The sequence below is a fragment of the Camelus ferus genome, chromosome 10 (assembly GCF_009834535.1).
Source record: "Camelus ferus isolate YT-003-E chromosome 10, BCGSAC_Cfer_1.0, whole genome shotgun sequence".
In the NCBI taxonomy this organism is placed as follows: domain Eukaryota; kingdom Metazoa; phylum Chordata; class Mammalia; order Artiodactyla; family Camelidae; genus Camelus; species Camelus ferus.
The window spans coordinates 14,558,952-14,583,204 of record NC_045705.1 but is presented as its reverse complement, the minus strand read 5'-3'; positions in this window follow the sequence as shown (position 1 = coordinate 14,583,204).

Sequence of the window (24,253 nt, the reverse complement as noted above, 5' to 3'; positions counted from 1 at the left end):
CTGTGTCACAACTGTTTAGTTTAACATCCTGTGAACACACTAAATATATACATTCATATAAATATAAACATATATAATACTCCAAATATTTTGTTAAATAATTGTTTAGTTTTGCATTAAAATATTATTTTTTTCTCTTCATGAATCTCTAAAATGTGTACAGGCAAAACGAATGAGCTTTACATTGTTGGTAGCAATTTCTTCTTTGAGATTTTTAAAATCCTTTGCGAGTTTAGACTCCAAAAGAAACAGTTTAATTGAGTTGAATCCATTTGACTTGTGAATGTGCAAATACATACTAAGACACCAAACATGTAATTTTATGAAAGGCAGGTCCTGTAAAGGAAGCAGTCCATAGTATGTTTAAATTTGGAAAAGTTAGTTTACAAGGTTTATGTCCAATCCATGCAACTATCCATATAAAACAAGACACTTCTTGCCCTCCCATAAAAAAAAAAACACAGGATAAATTTTACTCATTTTAAAATTAAAACTATCCCTACTAGTATCTGAAATTCACAAACACTTTGTTTATACTTAACAGATTTTCTAAGATGAACCCATGTGCTAAAGTATTAACTATTTAGTGCAGCATAGAAATAGGGACTGAAATCTAAACTTCAGTTTATGTCTTGGGCATGTTATTTTTCCCTTTCTCAATTTTTGTATTTACAAAGATAACAAATGTATGTTAAATAACTTTTATACCATACTTTATCCCTCAGAATAAACTTTACCTCTAGAATCACACGTTACCATATATATATAGATAACTTTCAATGACTCATGATATTTCAAAAGGAAAAAATATTCATAATTGAGGACAGATTTGAGAAAACTCCTTTCTAAAATAAGAATTTAGTTAAGATTTATTTATCATGATTATGGCCAGCCTTATTTATAGAGAAATTTTGACAAAATAAAATATTTTTTTTAAATCCTGTTGATATGGCAAGTGAAAGTAAAAGATACAACTGTGACCTAATTTATGAAAGCATATACGAGTATCATTATTAACATAAAAACATGCATGTTTATCTCAAACTGTGGTCAGATCTTAATTATCCAAAATAACATAAGGAAGGACCTAACATATATTGAAGTGTACCCTAGTTCATTCTAATGTACAGATTTTATGGCAGGTAGAAATTTTACATAGGGCATTCCATTTAATCCTCAAGATATCTAGTAAAGTTAGTACAAATACTTGAATTTCTTTAGTGACAGGATTGAGATTCAGAGAAAATGAACAAATTGCCCATAGCTACAAAGTGAGGAACGTGGGATGCAGATCATTTTTTTGTTGTTTTGTTTTGGTTTTTTTCAAATCAAGTTTTGATTGACTCATAGTGATTAATCCTACAGGCATTCCCCATTTGGTGTTGTGAGGGGTGACAGGCTTGCCAGGAGAGAAGGAAGAGAGCGTTTTTGGTTAAATAAAAATTTTGATTGAGCATCTTTGACTAAAAATGTCTTTTTTCTACAAACTTATAAATCTTTTGAAAACATCTGTGTCCCTGTTTCTGACTCAATAGTGTTCACCAAGTAACTCAATGTGATAAAAATAATATTTATTTGATGGCTGAGGGAAGCCTGAAGTGACACTTTGAGACTATAAAATCGCATGTGTTAGCATGAGAAACGGCTATAGTATTTCTGTATAAAGTGATTTTATTTTGTTTATATGTTTAGACTACTTAGAGACAAACAAGCAAACTTATTCTGCCAGAAATGACCATGGGCAATCTTAATCATTTTAAGGCAAAATGATTTTTATACTAGTTTCTTGGTTTCAGTACCAAAAAACAAACAGGTAATGGATTTAAAAAATGGTATTACAACATAGTGGTTAAAAGCATGGATTCTGGAGCTAAATTCTCTGAATTTTAACACTCGATAATCCACTTAGTAGCTACATAATTTTAGGCAATTTAATATTCCTCTCAATTTCCCCATCTGTAAAATGGAGTTAACAATAGTACCCACTTCCTGGTATTTTGTTGAGGATTAAATAAATGAAAGAAGGCTTGATGTAGAAACATAACCTGGATTTTTGTTATCAGTATGCAGACCCGAAGGAAGGTGGATAATGTATTTCTGTAATTCCAGACAAGCCCCTCTGTTCTCTGCTTCTGAGGTCCTTCACCTGCGGGAAAAAAAAAAAAAAAAAAAAAAAAGAACAGTGGGCTGGAATCCTCTCTTGGAGAAATGAGCAGATTCTCTCTCAACCAAAGACTTTCAGGGCCCTGGTTCTTGTGCATTCAAAGAGCTCTCGGCCAATATTGGAATTGAATAAAATACACACACACACACACACACACATATATACATATATATAATACATAGAATGTTTAATAAAAATATAGACACTACTGCGGTATTTTAGAAACTTTGGGAAAACAACACATAAGAAAACGTGTCCTGATATCAAAGACAAGTATTCATATCTGAAAAAAACCCACTGAGGCTGTGAAAACTACTATAATTATCAAATTATCTTCTCTAATAGATAGAAAATGTGTTTTGCAGGATGTAGGGAGTGGTGAGGCATGTTCTTCAAGCTATTTTATTTCATTCCAGCCAGAGTATAAAGCATACCTAGGAATGTTTTGGCTTACTCAGAAAAGTCAGTTCTCAAATAAGAATAAGTCAGCATTATTTGAGACCTTGTTTTTCCCATTCTCTATAAAACTGAATGCTTATTACTCAAAAAGGCTGGCCACAATGACCCTTTTGTGAAATGTCTTTGCCAGAACAGAAAATTCCTTTTCCTAAAGATACCAGTGGAGCTATATGCTATTAGTGATGGATGTATGGCAGATGCTCTGCAGAAAGAAATAACATCCATGCCCAGATGATGGGGGAAGATGGCATCAGGCAAGATTAAACAGGTTTCCTTACTGAAAGTTATCAGTTAAAAAAAAAGGATACTATGAATTCATCTACAAAACAGAAAGACTCTCAGACTTAGTAAACTATCTTATGGTTATCGGGGAAAGGGGGTGGCAAGGGATAAATTTGGGAGTTTGAGATTTACAAATGCTAGCCAATATATATAAAAATAGGTGTAAAAAAAGTTTCTTCTGTATAGCACAAAGAACTATGTTCAATATCTTGTAATAACCTCTAACGGGAAAAAAATATGTAAATGAATATATGCATGTATAAGCATAACTCGGATAATTTGCTGTACACCAGAGATTCACACATTATAACTGACTGTGCTTCAATTTAAAAAATTAAAAATAAAGAAAGTTTATCAGTATCTTAGACACATGCACAACAACTATAATATACAGTGTGTTCCGTATTTATGAGATATGTCTCATAGATGTGATTACATTATGAAAAATGATTATAGTAAAAATCCATTTGGCTTTTCTGGAGACTGCCCAATGTGGATTGGAGTTCTGCTTCTGTCTCTTATAACCTTGGGCAAATTACTCAGCACTCTGAACCTCTATTTTCTCATCTATAAAGAAGAGATGTGGATATATACCTCACAGTCCTGTGTCATCATTTTCTTTTATGTCTCATATGCAAGTGACTCATAAAAATATTGTTAACATTCAGGACAGGCTAATAGAAGACACACTATGAACCTCACTAAATAACCACTGCTCCTGAATACATAGTCTAAAATGAACTTTAGGTCCACTTATTATGTGGATTTTTTTCAGTAGTGGAGACTGCAAGACCTGAAGTTGGTTGAATCGGTAGATGCTGTATTTCAGATATGGAGGACCTGCATATACAAAGGACTGGCTATAAGTTATAAGTGGATTTTCAACTGTGTGGAAGGTTGGCACCCCTAATGCCCCATGTTGTTCAAGGGTCAACTGTACTTTAGAAATTCACTTACTTAAATGTACTGGTTTACGCACACTGAAAATTTCACTGTCACATTAGAAATAGAATGAGTTTGTATCATTCACAATATAACATTTGTAAAATTGGATCAGCCTTGATCAAGTCAAGGATTAAGTAGTAACCTATAGATCATACTGAGTAACGAACAGAATCATCTTATCTCAGTGACACACAGTGGTATTAAAATGTAAATCTACTTTCTCTGAAATAAATCACCCTCATTACTATTGGTTGAATATCAGCCATGTTCCATATCCCTGTGAACAATCAGACCTGACAAATCAGTATTGTCCCTTCCACCTTAGGTTAAAGAAGCTGAAGAATTAGTACTATAAACTAAAAATAAAATAAAATAAAATAAAAATTTCCAAGAGCCACTGAGAATTTCATAGAAAATTGCAGATTTTGAAAAAGGGATACATTTGACCTTTATACACCACTTAAAATTAGCTACTGGTCTACCTGCGTATCTCAAGGCATCCTCTCTGATACTGTCTGATTGTGATTGTGGTGGTTTTCGTGAACAGAACCATGTTTCTGCTTTCTCTGATTAACTAGAAAGCCATTTACAGTAAAGTAGCACCCTGGATGAGACCCTATTAAAATAGAATGTACGTACCCCTGGGAGTTCTGTGATTGAGAAGTATGAGCACAATGGCTGCACTTACAGAGCATTTATTCCCTGGGGACTTTTCAAATGACTAGAAGTCTGAATGTCATTAAAGGGCAACGTCAGATAGGTTATAGGTGCCGTTTGTAAAGGTAATTACAAATAGGTAATTGCATTTGAAGGTAATGAACTCCTTAAATGGTCAGTTCAACTGATGAGGTCTTTTCACTTTGGACCCCAAAGAGGACTTTGGCTTAAATTCATCTATCTTGAGGAGCATTGCAAAGCTATTTTCTTGTCATAGACATTTCACACCTGACTTCAAAGTCAGCTTGTGACCTTGTCAGTACTATAACGACTACACTAGAAAGTAGGAAAGAATTGACTATGGACAATAAAACTGAAGTTATTCTTCTGTTAAAATAAAGCAGGAAGAGAGATCTGTGCACAAAATTAGATAATTTTGTGCTAATTGTTGAGGAGATACTGATATAGCTAATTTTATTAATACTTTTACAATTACTGCTACTAGCAGTGAACCACTTATGTGTGGCTAGTACTTCACAGTGTATTAAGCAAATTTTAATAAATCAATGAACTTAATGTTTACAACAACCTTCTGAAAACAAACTTATTCCTATTATACATTTAAAACTTTAACTTTAATTTATGGCTTATCAGTTTATTAATTTTATTAACTATATGCTTCAGTCTCTATAGAATACATCCAAACTGGATCATCATGAGAGTTAAATGAATTAGAACTATGGTTGGCATGAAGTAATTGCTTAGTAAATATTTGTTATCATTTAGTATTTTACTATTATTTGTAAGGCTAAGAAAAAATAAAAATAACTGGAAGGCTTTTTTTTTTAATTTAAGGTGCTAAGTAGAGATATATGGATTCAAACACCATTTTAACACTTAGTTTAGAATTTAAAATTAAGACATATTTCTAAATCATATATATTAAGCCATAAGTACAGAAGTGCCCATTTATTTTCCTAGAAACTTTCTTTATTTTTTTCAAAAATGGTAATTAAGAAGCTTTTAAAAATAACTAACAACTAAAGGTATGGAGAAAACCCTCAGCTCATTACTAGAGAATGATTTACTTCATAGCTCTTACTTCACTTTTAAAATCAAACCTTACGTAAGTTTGAACAGTCATGTAAAATGCTCCTTTTCTGTATGTTTTTTCAACTACTCAACTCCCAGCTGAAGATTTTATTCCATGTCATGCCAATTAATGCGAAAATCATGGTGTAACTATTTCTTAAAGGAGAGTAAATTATTTACTAACCTTGAGTTATATGGTTTTGATTGAGAATACTGTGATCAATTCGTCTGTCTACAGATTTCACAAATCTGTGAAGGAGTTTTTTATAGCAAAAGTATAAAACGTATGTTAATTTGTCAAAAACGATTTATGCTGATGACATTTATGCATTTCCATATCTTCACTTTAACATGGGACAGTTTTCCATGTTAACATGAAGTAGGATTCCCCTTGCCACCAAACAGAGGATTAATTTGAACTGATTGATGTAGCAAAACTAAAGTGCATAAAAGTGCTTACTTGGAATATAAAACAGGTTAGATATTAAGACATTATTTTGGGTTGATGTTGTAAGTACTAAAAAAAGTGATCCCAGTGATTCAGTTACTAACTTTTATCATCTGTATTGAAGGATTTTGATAATAATAGTACCTATTCATTAATTTATTATAAGGATTAAATAAGATGATATATATAAAGCAACTAAAAAAAAATTCACATAGTAGGTACTTGAAATTTTTGGTCATCATTGTGGTTAAAAGTGTCATCATCAAGTAGAACAAATTTTTTAGCATCATTCAATGCTAAAATATCATTCAATATATGTATTATATATATATATAATGAATTTATTTCAGTTTACCAGAGGATGTAGAATTCTAAACATATATGGATTTCATAATATAGCCTCAAAATATAGAAAGCAAATAGGGACAGAATTAAACAAAACAATTCAAAAATCCATCACAAAAGTAATTTTAATGTTTCTGACTTACTATAAAGAACAGAAAAAATAGAATAAGTAAGGTTATAGGATATTTGAGAAAAAACTTATTAATAAAACTAACTCAATGGTATAGAGATAATAAATCCAATATAATAGATTTCATATATTAAATTGAAACATTCATGGAACAGTTCATGGAACTGTTCATGGAACAGTTATATATGAGTTGACCATCTATTAAGGTAAAGAAATTCTGCATCCATTTTGAAGAAGTATAATTATACAAAGCTCATTTTCTTAAGTCAATAAAAATAACAATTTTTAAAATGATAAAAAAGATAATTAGATAAACAAACACATGATTAAATTTTAAAATTGTTCGAACAACTTACGATTCAAATAAATTGCAGTGAAAATAAAATAAAAACTAGGTGAAACTGAAAACGCTAAATGCTATATATTAGTCTATGCTAGTTTTCCTCTGAATTATAGGAAAGACTATTTCTGAATTCAGCTATTCATTTATTTCAGGAAAGTTCTCTATTTTATCTTGAAATTCTTTCATTTTATCCTTATTTGTTTTTTCTGTTTCAATCATTCTGTTCTCTGTTCAATGACTCACTTATGGTACTGTAATACAACTTTCTATCACCTATACTTCATATCTATCATTTAATAAATATTTAATGTAAACTATATTTTCATTCCATTTTGCAAGAATATTCCCTAGGGCTCCGACTAGCTGTTCATAATGATACGTTCCCCAATTTCTTCTGCCTCCAACGTGACTTTCATGCTCATTATGCCTTTGTTGTTCTCTTCCAGTTATTTTCTCATGTCTTCTACCTCACTTTTCTTCTGTCTCATGAATAAATGTACTTACTTTCCTCTATTATGACAGGAATATTTCTCCATACTCACTAAGAGCTACAAGGCCATAATTTTCAACAATTGTTGCACAATTACTCTCGTGTGATTATTGTATATTCCTCATTTGCCTTTTCATTCTCTATCAGATTCTATTTCTTCTTTATTTCCTCTTTAGTGTCGTCAGAGAACACATTATTGCTCCTACCTGGTTATTACTTATACTTAAGGAGCTTTATTTTTCTTGTTATTTGTTATTTTCTGTTATTTGTTAAAGGATGTTTTTAATGAGTCATCAAGGAAATAACCTGTCTCATCATTAGTCCTGGATTTTCATCATTATCTCTGAACCTATTTTAAGCAGCATTTTGCTTTATGGATATATGATCATTACAGACTAGCAGAAATTTGCTCTGTTCATCAAGGAAACCCTCCTGTTCACTTGGCTCTCTGCTTCTGGGCTGCTCCTCTTAACAAGGGACAGTGTTCCCACTCCTGGGGCAACTCCTCTTTCCAGATTGTGGTTTTGGATTTTGCCTGCTTTCCAATTTCATCTAAAATATTGTTTCAATTTTTGTTTTCAATTGATATTATAACAAAGTTCATGGCTGAATTCACTTACACATCAACTTAATGAGGTCCCATTCTCCTGCATTTGACTCTGCAATACAAAATGCTGGCATATTTTTCTCCATGAACTTTTCACTGTGGTTCAAAAAAAAATTGCGCACATTTTAAGAGACTGCTCATGTGAATGTACTGGAATTTTCCACAACATGTGGGTGTTGAAATAATACACTTTCAGCTGTTAGTATTTGCTGGAAACCTGTTTAAGAAACAGATATGTTACATTATAAAACTGTTTCCTAAGGTTGAGTTTTTGGCTCCATTATACAGTAAGGAGAGCCAGTATATGACCTTATTGACCTGGATCCAACCCTTGGGTAGAAACAGACCTTAAAAATTATAAAACCATCTCTAAAATTCATGATATCTCATCTGCTTTCTGTGTTTATATTAACATAATTAATACCTGTTATTTAAAATATTGTCATTTACTTTAAGAATATATGTCCTTCACTATAATAGTAAAAATAACATCTATGTTTGTTTCTGTCTTATATTCTGTTAACAGTATATTAAACTTTCCAAACTGTTCACTTTTAAAGATAAATAAAACAGAGGAAGTAAAATTATCTCCTGCAGATCATCAAGTTTTTGCATTCAAAATGTTGATTTTATCAAATAATACATTATTTTTCTTAAGAATAAATGGTCCAGCAAATGGTTACTGTTTTCTTATTGAAGTATAGTTGATGTACAATATTGTATTAGTTTCAGGTGTATAGTAAAGTGATTTGAAGGTAAATATATATATATATATCTATATATATGTTTTCAGATTCTTTTCCATTATAGGTTATTGAATATAGTTCCCTGCGCTATACAGTAAATTCTTATTTATCTATTTTATACATGGTAGTGTGTATCTGTTAATCCCATACTCTTAATTTATTCCTCTCTTTCTTCCCCTTTGATAACCATAGGTTTGTTTTCTGTCTGTGAATCTGTTTCTGTTTTGTGAATAAGTTCATTTATATTATTTTTTAGATTCCACATATAAGTAATATCATATAATATTTGTAATTCTCTATCTGACTTAATTCATTTAGTATAATAATCTTTATGTCCATCCACGTTGCTACAAATGGCAATATTACATTCTTTTTTATAGCTGAATAATATTCCATTGTGTGTGTGTGTGTGTGTGTGTGTGTGTAGTAGTGTGTATATATATATATACTGCATTTTCTTTATTCATTCATCTGTTGATGGACACTTAGGCTGCTTCCATGTCTTGGCTATTGTGAATAGTGCTCCTATAAACATTGGGATGCATGTGTCTTTTCAAATTAAGAGTTTTTGTCTTTTTTGGATATATACTCAGGAGTGGGATTGCTGCATTGTGGTGACCAAATATTCTTAAAGAAAAGAACGTTGAAGAATTACAAAAGGGCAGAGAATAAATAGCAATAAGCTCAGAACCCTAATGACACATGGCACAAGTGAGTCCAATCGTTACTGCTCCATTCATTCCTGAGTTTTATCTTATTCTTCCTGCTTACCCAGTTGCAAAGTATTTAATTCTTATGAACTTCATTTTGCCTAATAGCAAAGTATGCACAGTCATAGAATTGTGGTGAGGATTCAATATGAAAATGCCTGTAAAACATCCAGTGTAGTGGTTATTATACAGGAATGGCTCAAAAGATAATAAATAAGCATAACAACAGCAAACACAGTATCAATGACAAGAAACAGAAAGGAGGACAACAAGCAAGAGGAGGAGGAATATGATTTTACCTACTCTGCATTGCATAGTGAACTCCTATTTTAATTTTAATACTCTATCCTTTGTGACATACTCATCCAGTACATTGGACAGAGGCAATCTTCACTCTGAAAGAGCTGATCTCTTCTTCATATTTCCTACGCATTTTATTGTTTATTGATGTTTTTTAAAATTTACGTTATCCTATGATTTTTTTATACATCTTTGTTTTCTCCAATAGGTTGAATTACAGGAGGACTGAAAATCTGCATTAATGTTTGGTCTCTAATACTTAGCACTTGCCTATTGCATTTAATGCTCAGAAAGTTTAGGTATGTTCCCTTCTCCTGATGAGTTTTCATTTGATTAAAAAGAAATTTGCCACTAACCCAATAATTATCAAGGAAAGTGCCATTGAATCAGACCAGTGTATGACCTTAGATCTGGAATATATTAAATGTCATGTTAGAGTTTCACTCAATTCTACCTACATTTTGTCAAAGACTAAGAACAATTATGGAATAACTGGGAACGAAAGTATGACAAGGACTTGACTTAAGAAATGTGAAATATTCTTCACCTTCCAGGGCCCACCTCTACATTACACCCCTGCCTTTCAAGTTCAGTTATAGTTCCCTGTCTCCTTGCCTTTTACCAAGATCACATAATTTTGAAGTCAGGAGCAGCCTTCATTCTGGACACTCTCCTCATATTTCTCTCTCAACACCCTTTATCTTTGTGAAATGTGTTCTGGCACACCAGTTAAAATCACTAATAACTCACATTTGTATAGCACTTTCCAGTTTATATATATATATAATGTTTATAATCTTACATATGCTACTTTATTTGATTTTTAATCAGATTGAAATATATATCAGCTATTATCATCAGCCATCCATATCTAATGGAAAAAGAAAAAAACATCTCAGAGATATAAAAAAAAAAAGCCACACATCATAAAGAAGTAGATCTAGACCAAGAGCATCTGGTCTTCTAGCACCGGATTTTATTTTTGTTTATAAATACCAGTTACTCTAGCCTATATTTCCATGGCAACTTTTACATGTGGCATAGCAATTAGGTTGCTTTGTGTTGTTGTATTGTTCAGTCATTCTTATGTTAAATGAATGTGTATATCTTTAACTTATAAACAGCATGAGGAAAAACATATGTTGTTTCTATCACAGTTGGTTGACTTAAAACTGTTGACTTCTTTTCAACAGAGCATTTTCATGCTCAACATCAGTTAGTATGAGAGTCACACTGTAAGTCTTTTGAAATTGGAAGATTAAATGTCATGTACAAGACACTGACTGCCCTACAATCAACTGGGAAAAAAAAACTTTTAAAAAAACACTTATGTAACAACTATAGGCATTTATGGTTAACTGCATATAAATATTGTGATGGGAGTTTAGAAAAGAGGAACTACGGTGGGCTGAAATATCCGAAACTGTAGAGATTGAGCTGGATGCAAAGATGATTAGAAAAGAATGGGAAGGAAGTTTTGTTTTGATTCAGGAACAATGAAATGATTGATATGTGTTTTTGGACAGAAAAGACAGTTTCCCCTGGTGAGTAATATTCAAAGAAGATAATGTTAGGATTTCCGTGAAAAAAAAATTATAGAAGAACCTAATTGTGGCGATGTCTGAACACCTGTTCAGAAGTTTGAGATGTAACAGAGTTCTACTGGCACATTTTTCATTTCCACTATATCAGTGGAATTTCTTTCTGTCCATTTATTACATCTCTTCTGTTTCATAAAAAAATTTTCACCACAAAATTCATCTCCATCTGGAGTCTAAACATATTCGAGTCTTTTGTAGCTTAAAAAAACAAAGCGAAATAAATACAAATCCTTGATAGCACCACTTGGATATCATGAAGCATCTCAGATTCAGCTGACTCAACATATGAATGCAGTTTTCTATCCCATCTTGTCGAACCTCTTTTCCTACAGTGTTCATTTTTTAAAGTCAGTTTTACTAAAACAAACAGTTGGTCAAACTAGAAAGTTGAGCATCATCTTTGGAAGCTTTCTCTCCCTCAACAACTTCTACTCCATTCCACACGGAACCTTCTTTCATCTACCAAACATTTATCAAATCTGTCCACTTTTCCCCATGTTTGCTACTAGCACATTTGCACTAACTTCATCATTTCTTACCTGACTTCTTGGTATAATCTGTTGATACTTTGCATACATTTTTTTCTTTATCCAGTCTATTTGCCACATTGCTAGTAGAGTGATAGTTTAAAATACCAACCTTATTTTGATTTCGCCTTACTCTTGCGTCCGTGATTTACCTATTTATTCCTCCTTTGCTAAGAACACTAATTTATACTTACTTATCCCATTTGCCAAGCAAACTCCTATTTATAATTCAAGACTAATTTTATTTGTGATTTCTTCAGGCGAACAAATTCTACTCTCTTAACCCCATGACTAATACTCATCACTTGTTCAGGGCCTGTCCTGTTTGGCTGTGTAATGTGACAATAATATCATTGGATCCCAGTGTCTGTACAGCTAGGGTTTATTCCTCACTTCACACATCCATTGTGGCTTGAGGGAGTTGATAGTAAAGATCTTTTCCAGAAGACAAGTTAGAGACCCTGCAGTGGTGCAGACTCTACCATCTTAAGGCTGCAAAATCGGTAACAAAAAGTCCCTTAGGTCATCTTGGCAGGAAAAATAAGAATCTGTAGAATGCTTTAAGCTAATTCTTGCCTAGCAGTACATGGTAAACACTTCTCTTTTGACCTATATCCTTGGCCAGAACTAGTCAAATATTTGGCCTAACTTCAAAAATCAACTGGGCAGTGCAGTCTTCCTGGTTGCCAGGAAGGGGAAGACCTGGGTATTGTTGTGCAATATCCAACTTTCCTTTCTTCTCTATTAGACGGTAAACTACACAAGAGCAGTGACCAGGCTTATTTTTCTCACTATTCTACCTGGGACAGTGCAATGTATCATCATAGGTTAAATGGTGAACATATATTGGACAAATAAACAGTGTAATGCTTCAGTAAACAGAATTGACTCTTGGTTCCAAGCATCAAGTCTGTAAATTACAATCTGAGTGACCTTGACCGGATAGATTAAGCTCTCTTTGCTTCAGCTGTTATCTGTAAAATGGAGATCATATAGATGCATACCCATCAGAGTTCTTACAGTGATACTGTGTTTAAGTATCTGGGTTATTACAGGCCTGTGTGCGTTAACCATTGTCACTATTTTCATTTTTTTAAATTGAAACACAAATCATTAGCGTACAAATAAATATGTATTCAAAATATAAAATTATCCAAGTAACTAATACGCAGATTATTATGCTATTTACTACTTTGAAACGATAATTTACATAGAGTATTAGAACTGGTACAAGCCTATTGTGTTGCATATTAGGACACTAAAAACAAAGGAAGCGAATTGGTATTTCAGTGTTCACCCTACAAGTTAGTGGCAATGCCCAAACAAATATCTAAATCCCTTTTCTCTTATTTATCCTCAGTCTTCCTTTTTGGCAAGTCAGAAAGTCAAGGAATTCTTCATCTCTTGCTTTTTGTTCACTTGTGGCTTGAGATATTTTACCTACTTTTTGTTTGATCCACAAATCTAAACAATTTTAATGCAAATTATTAAAATGGTGAAGAAAAGCAGTATAATTCTGAGATACAATTATAAGTACAACAGTCTAGTTATTGATAACTATGATATTGAAATTTAAGTTTATGTTCACTTTTAACTTGTGGTCATCGTCTTTGTATCTTTACTCTGAGCATTAAGGCACATGCAATCATCTTGGAAATAGATTTTGTCTACTTTTCAGAGCCTGAAAATTCCAAGGCTCTGAAAAGTAGTTTTCATTAGTTTGTTTGTTTTCTTTGTGAAAGAGTTTTGTGATACTTGATTTAGCAAAATAGTAATCTAGTGTCTCATACTGAGCATGCCCTACCTCTAAACCAAACTTAAAACAAAAATGTTATCATCAAATATTGGTCTTCATTAATAGCTTTTTATATTGTACACAATAAGGTGACACTCATAACTTTCAAGTTTTAAAATAGACAAAGCATACTAATAGATAAACAGCTCAGTGAAAACTGTTTTGATTATTCTCTTGATAAGACAATTTATATTCTCCATCTTATGCACTAATCAGTGCCCTTCAAGAAACCCAGCACCCAAGCTGTTTTACTAAGAGTGATTATGTGAAAAGGAAGAACAGGCAGCACTTTTAAATCATCATTTTCATTTTACTTTTATATTACACCCCGTGGACAATTCAGAAACAAACCCAAGTTAGCTAATACAATTCGGAAGCTCCAATTGTGACTTTAGAAGTTTTTAAAATATTAGAGTCATAAGACCATAAAACCAGCAAAAAAACAATCAAAAAAACAGAAAGAAAAACTGGCCAAACCTTCTTTTCAGGTATGCCATAATATTTGCTTTGTTAATCTCTTAACCTCAGTCAGAAGTGGTATAAGATAAGTTTTCATGGTGATATTCAAGCTGAACACAGAAAGAAAAAAAAAGGAAAAATGTATTGAAGACAACTTCAATGTCTCTCAAAATATTTTCTTTCTTTTTTTCAAAAAAAAAAAAATACAAAGGAATCAAGATTAAAAGCAGATGACACAAATAGAAATCAACAGTTCACTTTTTGTCTTTGATCATGCTTCTTGGGTACATGGTTTGGTAAATTTGAACCAAAGCCACACTACCTTAATTTGTGACTATACAAAAACCTGACATAATTTTGCAGTTTTTATTAGTGTGTTTGAGATATTTTTTAAAACTGAAATAAGTGGCAAGATATGCTAATGGAACAAAATGCCTAAGGTAGTGCTTGCTTAGTGGTGCTCTACAGAAACCAGAAAAGTCCACTGAATAATCCCTGACAGATAAAAATCCATGCAAAGGTTTTGGGGAGGAGATTTGCATGCCAAGGAAGTAGTGAGTGCCAGAGCCTAAGGCAGAGCTCATTTTGATATGCATTAGAAGGGAAAAGAAGGCCAACGGGGCTGAACTCAGAAGCAAGTGGAGGAGGTGTCAGGAGATGAGAGTTGGCAGATGGGCAAGGGCCATATCACTGAGGATCTTGTAGGCCAAAGTAAGGAATGAGATTACATTTCAAGTGCAATTGGAAACCATTGTAAGATGTAAAAAATGCATGACACGAACAGTTTACATCACTCAGACAGTCATGAGGAAGAAAAGCAATTCTAAAACCTGAGTTGTGTCCTCATAAATAATACAAATAATAAGTAAATTAAATAACTGAATTTTGCCCTCAATAAACATAATTACACATGAGAAATGTTTAGGATAAAATGTTAAAAAGACTTCATTCTAGTCTGCTTAAATACATTCGTTGGTTCTATTATGGGCCAAGCAGACTGCCTATTTCAGAATGATGGCAGATATTAGCTACACACCTGTATATGGGACAAAGATAGGTTTATTGTTTACAGGGAGAACACTAGCTCAGCAGGTAGTGAATTGAGGTGGAAAGGAAAGATCTGAATTTATTGAAAATTTGAAATTTGGTTTAGAGCAGACCTTTCAAAATAGGGGTTTGTGGTATGATCTGGAGGGGTGAAATGTGAGGGGTTGAGGGTGGAGTAGAGCTGGATTAAGGTTGGCAGAGAATCATGATATTAAAAAAAAAAAATGTTACTCTAGGCAAAGAGCAGCAGTAAACAAACCTGTAATTGCACCAGTTGGTTTAAATACTTGTTGCAGAGAAGCAGAACTCATGCTATGGGGAGCCAGGGGGGCTCTCAGTGAAACAGGGTTAAGAATGATTTATTATATAATTTGGGTTTATGCCAGGTGATTTAGGGGTGTGTCCAAGGAAGAATGGCTTTGCACTAGATTGGATGTTTTCAGGAAGTGGACAGGGGTAATAGCATGATTGAGTATCTCAATAATCTTATCTAAGAAGAGAGAAGACTAGATTGAAGTTAAAATTGTCACTGATAAAAAAACAGCAGTTACTCATTTTCGATGAAAAAGGGAAATATATGGTTGTTTGATTTTTTTGTTTTTGTTTTTTTGTTTGTTTTTTTTTGGAAAATGTCTGTGTTTTGTCTCTTTACAGACTCATTGCAAATTGGTCCTATTGTGTCCTGACCCATCACGGTCACAGATGGCCTTGTCTGAAATAGATATTCTGTGAGGTTGCTTCTGTTCAGTAGAACAACACCAAGGTCAAGCTGGTAGTACCAGGACAGACCCTGGATCTGTTAGGGACGTCTTTTCTGTTTCTCAACAGATTAGGATTGGTGGAAACATCAAAGTGTTGGTTTTGAGGTGCTGGTTTCAGAAGAGCCTTAAGTCAAACTCTATCTTGTAAGGCTCTTAATTGAAAAATTGATGGATCTTTTTTAGGATCCATTTTAATTTGGGGGAAATTTCTATATTGAGCAATAAAGACAGTTACCTGGGCAAAAGTGTTCTGGAATTGTAAAGTTAGGGTAATAAAGACAATGGAAGAGTAAAATCACTCTGATTTATACACTATGCTGTATGAGGAAAGTTGGGAGGAAGAGGTACCTACTTTTTATCTTTACTGTTCAGTGACCAATACATCATAAATATGGAAACAAACATCTGTGCAACTACCTTGTAAATTTTTTTTATTATTTTACAAATGTGAAAACTAAATCTAGACTAAATTATATGTGGTTGGTAATGTGTTGGGAGGGTTGAGCGGAGTGGCACGTAATGGCCAGAGTGTTTCTCTAAAATACTCCATGCCTCTGAGACCCTGGAAATGCTATAGTGCCCAGAAACCTTTATTATTTAAGTTTATTTTTAAACAACGTTTGATGGTAATAAAAATCAAACTTTAACTATTTCTTTTGAGAAGAGAAGTAATAAATGGAAGACAAAGTGAAATAATTAGCCTTTATCTTTTGTCTCAAGTACATTTTCTCAGAAGCAAGCTGCCAGAATTGGTATCTGGGGTTTATAATCTAAGTTTCTTATTTAGCAGAAAGCAATACAAATATTCACAGGGTTTAAACAAAACAAAAATCTTTTTTTTTTTGAACAAAAATCTCCAGCCAAGTCAACTTTTGGGTAAAATTGCAGATATTGGAAATTATTAGGTCCTTTGCTTAACAGCCAGGCATATTTAATATGTTGGTAGAGCAATGATTCCTCTGAATTTTCTGAGGAATTTTCTGAAATAAGTATTCTTCTTTTGAGAGTGATTGAAGGGGAATAAATTATAAAGTGAATTGATTAAAAGGCATAATGGAAATTAAATTGTTTAAACCTCAATGTTCAAAGTAATAAAAATTTGGGACTCTGATCACTGGTATTTATTAGTGTAAGATAATAGAAAAACCCCTAAACAGTAAACTTGTGCTATAGACTAAATTGTGTTCCCCCAGATTAATTAATATGCTCAAGTTCTAACCTCTAATGTGACTATATTTGTAGATAGAGCTTTTAGGAGGTAATTAAAGTTAAATGAGATCATAAAGGTAGAATCCTCATCCAACATGACTGGGCGCCTTATTGGAAGAGGAAGAGAGAGCAAAATCTCTCTTTCTCTCCACCCCCCCCCCCCCAAGAAAGGCCATGTGAGCACACAGCAAGAAAAAACTACCTGCAAGCCAGGAAGAGAGGCTCCACCAGGAACCAGCCTACTGGATCTTGATCTGGGACTTAGCGTCTGGAGCTATAAGAAAGTAAATCTCTGTTGTTTATGCCGCCCAGCCTGTGATATTTTGTTGTGGCAGCCTGAGCTGACTAATACAGAAGTTTTAGGGATTAAATTCCTGGTACCACTATCTTTACCTTATGCTTGAATTTGGGCAAGTTACTTCATCTCTTTGGGTTTAGTTTCCAACAGTAAAATGCAAATAATAATGCTTTATTGTGTTTTTGTGAGAATCAAATAAGGTTGTATAGTTCCTGGGACATGGTGAATGTTTAACAGCTTTCATTAACAAGGTTAACCAGGTTACAAACAGTGAATAATGTCTTAGGTGCACAAGATATAGGTGTCAAACAAACAAAAAATGGCTCATGCTGTGATGAAGTTAATTGGATTCTGTATTTTTCAGTGAAAAGATCTAATCTTGCTAACATATCTTTTTTCAGTTTTCATACATAGTTTAGTGTACCCAGTGTTCAATCAATACCTGCTCAATTAAAGAAAAAAAATTTTCTTCTCCATTGTTAAGATGCTTCCTATATACTACTGATGCATTTTCATTAAGTGCAGTATAAGAAATAAATACCACAATGCTAAACAGATGTCCTCATTTTAAAGAGTAACATAAAATCCTTGTTAATAATTTAACCTGCTTTTGTATACTAGATTTTCCTCAGCATTATTAAAGGGTTCACATTTCCTGCCTTGCATTCTACTGAAGAATGTAATGCTATTTTTTTTTGAATAACCAACATTTATTTGGGATAATAAGGAACTACAGTTGACCCTTGAGCATCTTTGAACAACATGGGGGTTAGGGATGCTAACCCTTCTAGTCAGAAATCCAGAGTATAACTTCACAGTTGGACTCCCGTATCCTTGGTGCTCATTCTCAGTGGATTCAACCAACTACCGATCATGTATTACTTTAGTATGTATTTATTTTAAACATCTGCATATAAGTGGACTCAGGCAGTTCAAACCCACACTGTTCAAGGGCCAATTGCATAAAGTTAATCACTCTGAAAAAGTAATCTTTATCAAGCAGCTTCTTTAGAGAAATACTTTTCACAACCTACAATAGGAAATAGTCCATTGTGAATCTAAAGGAGATATTGATTGCATTTTTCAAATATTTTGGCCACTGAAATTATCTTTTAAAAACATATTTTCCTGAAAATAGTGCTTTGTGGTAAAAGACTGCAATAATAATGCAGGAAACCACCAATAGGGGATTTCAGGGAAAAAAAACTGACTAACTCCAGCTGATCATGAAAACTTTTGCCGTTACCGTTGGGTAACTACTCTGTAAAGTGTTTATCTATATTTTCCCTATGATGAATTAATATCTGCTCCATAGGATCACCAGAAATGTATCTGGATTTGACTCTTCATATAATTAAGATAGCTTTAATTAGCAACATGTTATTTAAAAATCTATTTGAAATATAAAAAGTAAATGTATATGAAATTCATAATATTTAATATGCAAACAACTATGACTAGACATGTGAGAAAATATAACAATAGCCAAGAGAAAAATAAATAAAAATATGTCCGATGACTGATGTGATGGAATTTGCTGCAAGGGTGTTAAAATATAAGTAACAATATCCTCAGAGATATCATGAAAAAGTAGAAAAAATAAGAGATAAATAAAATATATACACATACATATAGAACCCTAAAGCTGACAAATATAATTTCTCAAATAATCATTAACTGCATGAACTTAGCAGTGGAACAGTTATGACAGAAGACATAGTCAGTGATATCAAGATATAGTAATAAAAACTATCTAAATTTAATCATAAAAGACTATAAAAGTGAAAAAAAGAGAGAGAGAGAACCACATGACCTGTGGAAAAATATCAAACAACCTAACAACCTAATACACAAATTTTTGCAGTTTTAAAAGGGGAAGGAATATCACTATAGATAATAGAGACACTACAAAGACTGTAGGGAATGTTATGACAAATCTGACAAATTAAATAAAGTGGAAAAAATACTTTTTATTTTTTAAACTGAAGTATAGCTGATTTACAATGTTGTGTCAGTCTCTGGTGTGCTGCATAGAGATTCAGTTACACATACACATTTTTTAAAATATTCTTTCTCATTATAGGTTATTATAAGAGAGTGAATATAGTTCCCTATGCTATACAGTGGGAAAAAAATTCCTGAATTAGAGAAATTCCAAAACTATTAAAAAGAAGAAATAGAACATCTAAATTGACATATATCTACAATACACACTGAATTTATAATTTAAAACTTTCTCATAAAGCAAATTTCAGACTGAAATGACTTCAGTGGTAAATTTGTGAAATGTTTTACAAAGAAAGTATATAATTATTATATTCTTTCAGAAAATAGAGTGGGTTGAATAATTCCCACCTCATTTTATGTGGTTATCATTACATTAATACAAAAACTGAACAAAGGCATTAGAAGAAAAGAACACGAAAATTATAGGCTAAATAGTTCTTTAAAACCTTTGGCAAATTGAATCTAGAAATATTTAAAAAGGATAGTATAGCATGACCTGAAATGCAATGTTATTTTAACATTCAAAAAGCAATTAATGGAATTTATCGTATTAACAGATAAAAGGATAAAAACAATAAGACCCTCTTGATAGACACAGAAAGAGCATTTGATAAAATTTAATACTAATTCATGAAAAAGAATCAGCAAATTCTGGATGAATATAAACTCCTTCAACCTGAGAATAGACATCTAAAAATAAATAAATAAATAACCAAATTTCCAATGAGATGAGTAAATCTAGAAAGTTTCTCTCATAATGTATTTTAAAATAATTAAATTTGGCTTCCTACCCTGTTAAATATAGGGAGAAAAATAAATGAAATGCACTAGGATTGAAACAAAATAAAAGTCAAACTAAAGATTGTTTGGTTTAAGTTGCAGAGGACTTGCTCTTGTTTGAATAGTCTAAAGAATTCACAGAAAAGCTATTCATCCTTCTGTATATATATATATATATTTAGCCAAGTCACAGAATACAAAGTCAATATAAAAACAAAATAATAAATAAGTAAACTTTAGCTGTAATTTCAAATGCTAGCAATGATCAATCAATAAATTAAAATTATTATTTAAAATAGTATCAAATACTAAGTAAATGGAGAAATGCATCACATTCTTGGATTTGAGACACAAAGTTTTAATAATATCAGTTCACTCCAAAATAAACTGTAGGTGTAATGATTTTTCAACCAAAACCCACACATGGGACCAAGACTTATTTGCAGGGGTGTGTGGAGGGAGGGTAGTTGAGGAAGGGGACCAATTGGCAAACTGATTTAAAAAATTAAATGGAAATGCAAAGAAACTAGAATAGCTAAAACAATTTTGAATAAGAAGAATGATGTTGGAGGATTACAATATTTGATTTTAAGAACTGTTAAAAGGCAACAGTTTTCACAATAGTGGTATTTGAATAATGATAGAAATATAGACCAGTGGAACAGAACAAAAGCAAGTAAAAATCCTGAACATTTTGTTTGTTAAGTTCAATTGATTTTAAACAATAAACCATGATAATGAGAAAATAATTCATTCCCCCAAAGGATGTTGACACCATTAGATAGCCATATTGGAAAAATACCTTAATTGTGATTCTTAACTCGCACTACATGTAAATATGAATTTGAACTTAATAACAGACCTAAATTTCAAAATAAAACTATTAAACATTCAGAAGTAGGTCAAGATTTCTTAGATAGGACACAAGAAGCAATACCATAGAGAAAACACAACAAAAATATGACTTTAAAAATGCTTTCTGTTCTTTGATAGACACAATTATTAAATGAAGCGGTAAGTCAAAGATTTGGAGAAATTGTATGAAAATGTGTATCTGTAAGGACTTACCTCCAGAGTACATAAAGAACTAGCCCAGCTCAATAAAAGGACAAAGACAAACAAATATTAGGCAAAATATTTTCATAAAATATGTGAGTGTCTAATAAACACATAAAAATCACCAATAGTAGTCATCAGGAAAATACATACTAATCTCATGATACGGTATCTCTTAACACTCAAATCTCATTCATTTCTGGAAGAAATGTCAAATTGTACAATCACTTTATAGAACAGTTTTGCAGTTTCCTAGAAAGTTAAACACACACTTTCCACATAACCCTTTATTTCATTCTAGGTGTTTCTGCAAAATAAGTTAATATATGTGTCCACATAAAGACTTCAAAAAGTTACCACAGTTGTATTCATAATAGATAAAATCTGACAAAACCTGGTATTTATGCAAATGTCCATCAAAAGATACATGAAAAATAAATCAGGTTATGTCCATAAATTGGATGGTATTATTCTGCAATAAAATCAATGAATCTCAAAAATGCTGTGCTGATTGAATAAAGGCCAATTACAGTGGAGTACATTCATTATGAATTTATTTATATGAAAATTTAAAATAGGCAAACTTGAAAGTAGTTCACTTCTGGATGGAGGTAGGCAATGAAATGATTTGAGTTATGTGCAAGGGAATATTTTAAGGTGGTAGAATATTTTATATTCACATTGTTTTAATGTTTGTTGAGTATATATATTTGATCAAATTCATCCAGCTGTAAGGTTAGCAGACATTTCATCATGTCCAAAACATCTGTAATATACTTGCTCTGTAAGACATTGGGTCCATACCAACATATTCTTGAAATTTGGCCGTATCCAAAACATCCGGGTGCATATTTGGTCCATGTCAAATGGTTTTGGATGGCACCAAATATCAAGGACATTTTGGCATGGACCAGATGTCTCCATGGATATTTTGGTACCAAGTATAACCAAATATCAAGGACCTTTCAGTGTGGACAAATGTCTTATGGACAGAATGTGTTCTGGATGTTTCAGATAGGACCAAATGTACTGCCAGGATTTAGACTACCCTGATTGCTCTATGGCAGGCCAGGTAGGCTTTTTGTACCACATGTATTTTAGAAATACATGACATAATTTCCTGTGTTTTCCCGCTGGTGCCTCTTGTTGGTTTTTAACACTTACACACCAAGTAACCTGCAAGCGCAGGTACGTAAAATATCTGCAGGCTTGGTCCCTGCTTTGGAAGGAGTTATATAACCCTAGCTTTTTGATCAGAATATGCTTTGTTTCATCAGAGAGCAACCTCCTTGAAAGGGCTGTTTTAAGTTATTTTGGTCTAGAAATGTTTGGTAAAGATGTGTTGATGATTTTCTTTCAGTTTTAACCTTATGTTGAAGTGAGAGTTCTGTTGACTGCACATGGTCTAACACTGTTAGAAAAGAACTTGGTAAAAATTTTGCAAGCTGCAAAATGAAGGTCTGTCAAGCTCATTCCATTGTAGTACACCCATTAATGGTAAGAATTTGTTAAGAAATGAAAAAAAAATCAGAAGAAAATGCAAAACACTAGCCGTAAATTGAACAAATCCTGATAAACTAGGAAAATGGCCACTTGTAATATAAGCCTTAGATTTTGTTTCAAAGTGGATCTTTTCACATAACACCATGGTTTTTTTCTGAAACAGTTTTCACACTTTTCTTAAGCAACACTTTCAGGACAGACTCATAGTTAACCGTAAAAATTGATCTCTAGATCAGAAGTTACTGTGTCAAGTTTCAGTCTCAAATTTGAAAGCATCTTGTGTGACCCACAGCCTATCATTTGTCTACTCTGAACCTCATTTCCCTCCTTTGGAAAAGAAGCATAAAGTCACCATTGCTTTTGAGAAATGTGAAATTTACAAATTGTTTTGCTCTTTACATCCATTAACAAAAAATTGATTCACCTGTAATTTGAACATTATGAAATCTATTATCCATTTTTATTTTACTTAAAAATAGTTATTGTGGGTGGCACTCTGTTAAGGTAATTGGACATTTATAGAATACTCAAAGATACTAAAAACACCCATGCACACAGGGGATGCATAGTCCTGTAATTCAGGGTTTCTGCTTGCTGAGTTTCTCAAAATAGTTTTCAGAAATTAATTTGTGAAAAGCAATTCTACACACAGTGGGTGTTTATATTTCCAATAAAAACATTTAAGTTAGCCAGTTTATAACAAGTTTCAATCGAACATAAGGGAGAAGTTATTTATTTGGATGCACCAGTCCTGTAAAGCATTTACGTTAGGTTTCCAGTTCATCTCCCAGGAAAAATATAGTTTGTTTATCAATCTACATCTGCATTTCTTAAATTTCACAAATGTTTTCTTAAATCAAATGAGCTCATTCAATAAAGGAGAAAGGAAAATTTGTTGTTTCTAAAATTGAGTTTTAGTGACAAGTCGTCAGATATTGATAAGAATGTCATAGGACTGTGCCATGATTCTCTTTGAGAACAATTAAAAAGGTCCATGAAATATAATTATAAGGACCAAAGTGGAAGAAAACACTAGGTTTATACAAAGTAGGGCAAGATTCCCAGGTTCCAAGAGAGTAAATTAGAGCAAACTCTCAATTCCATCTTAGGAAGAGCCTTGGAGTATTGAATCAGACCCGAGGTTCATAAGGTTATAGAGAAATATGAAATTCTCAGACTCAAAATTTGCACATGAGTTTTTAGACGAAGTTTTCATATTGCACAGTTTGGTAGAGTTAATAATATAGATAAAAGCATATTATCAAAAACAAACAGTGCCTTGATTTGATTTTAATGGCATGAAGATGAGATCCTTGCAAAATTACAGAATGTGCTTAATGGAGATCTTTCACTGACCTGGGGTGTTATGGTAATGGCTTGCTGCAGAGATAAAAGCATAATTTGCCTAGCTCCCAATTCAAAAAGGTGAAATAAGGAGCACAGCAAGATGGAAATAGTGGGCACTCTGAAACCATTCAAATTTCTTTGGCTT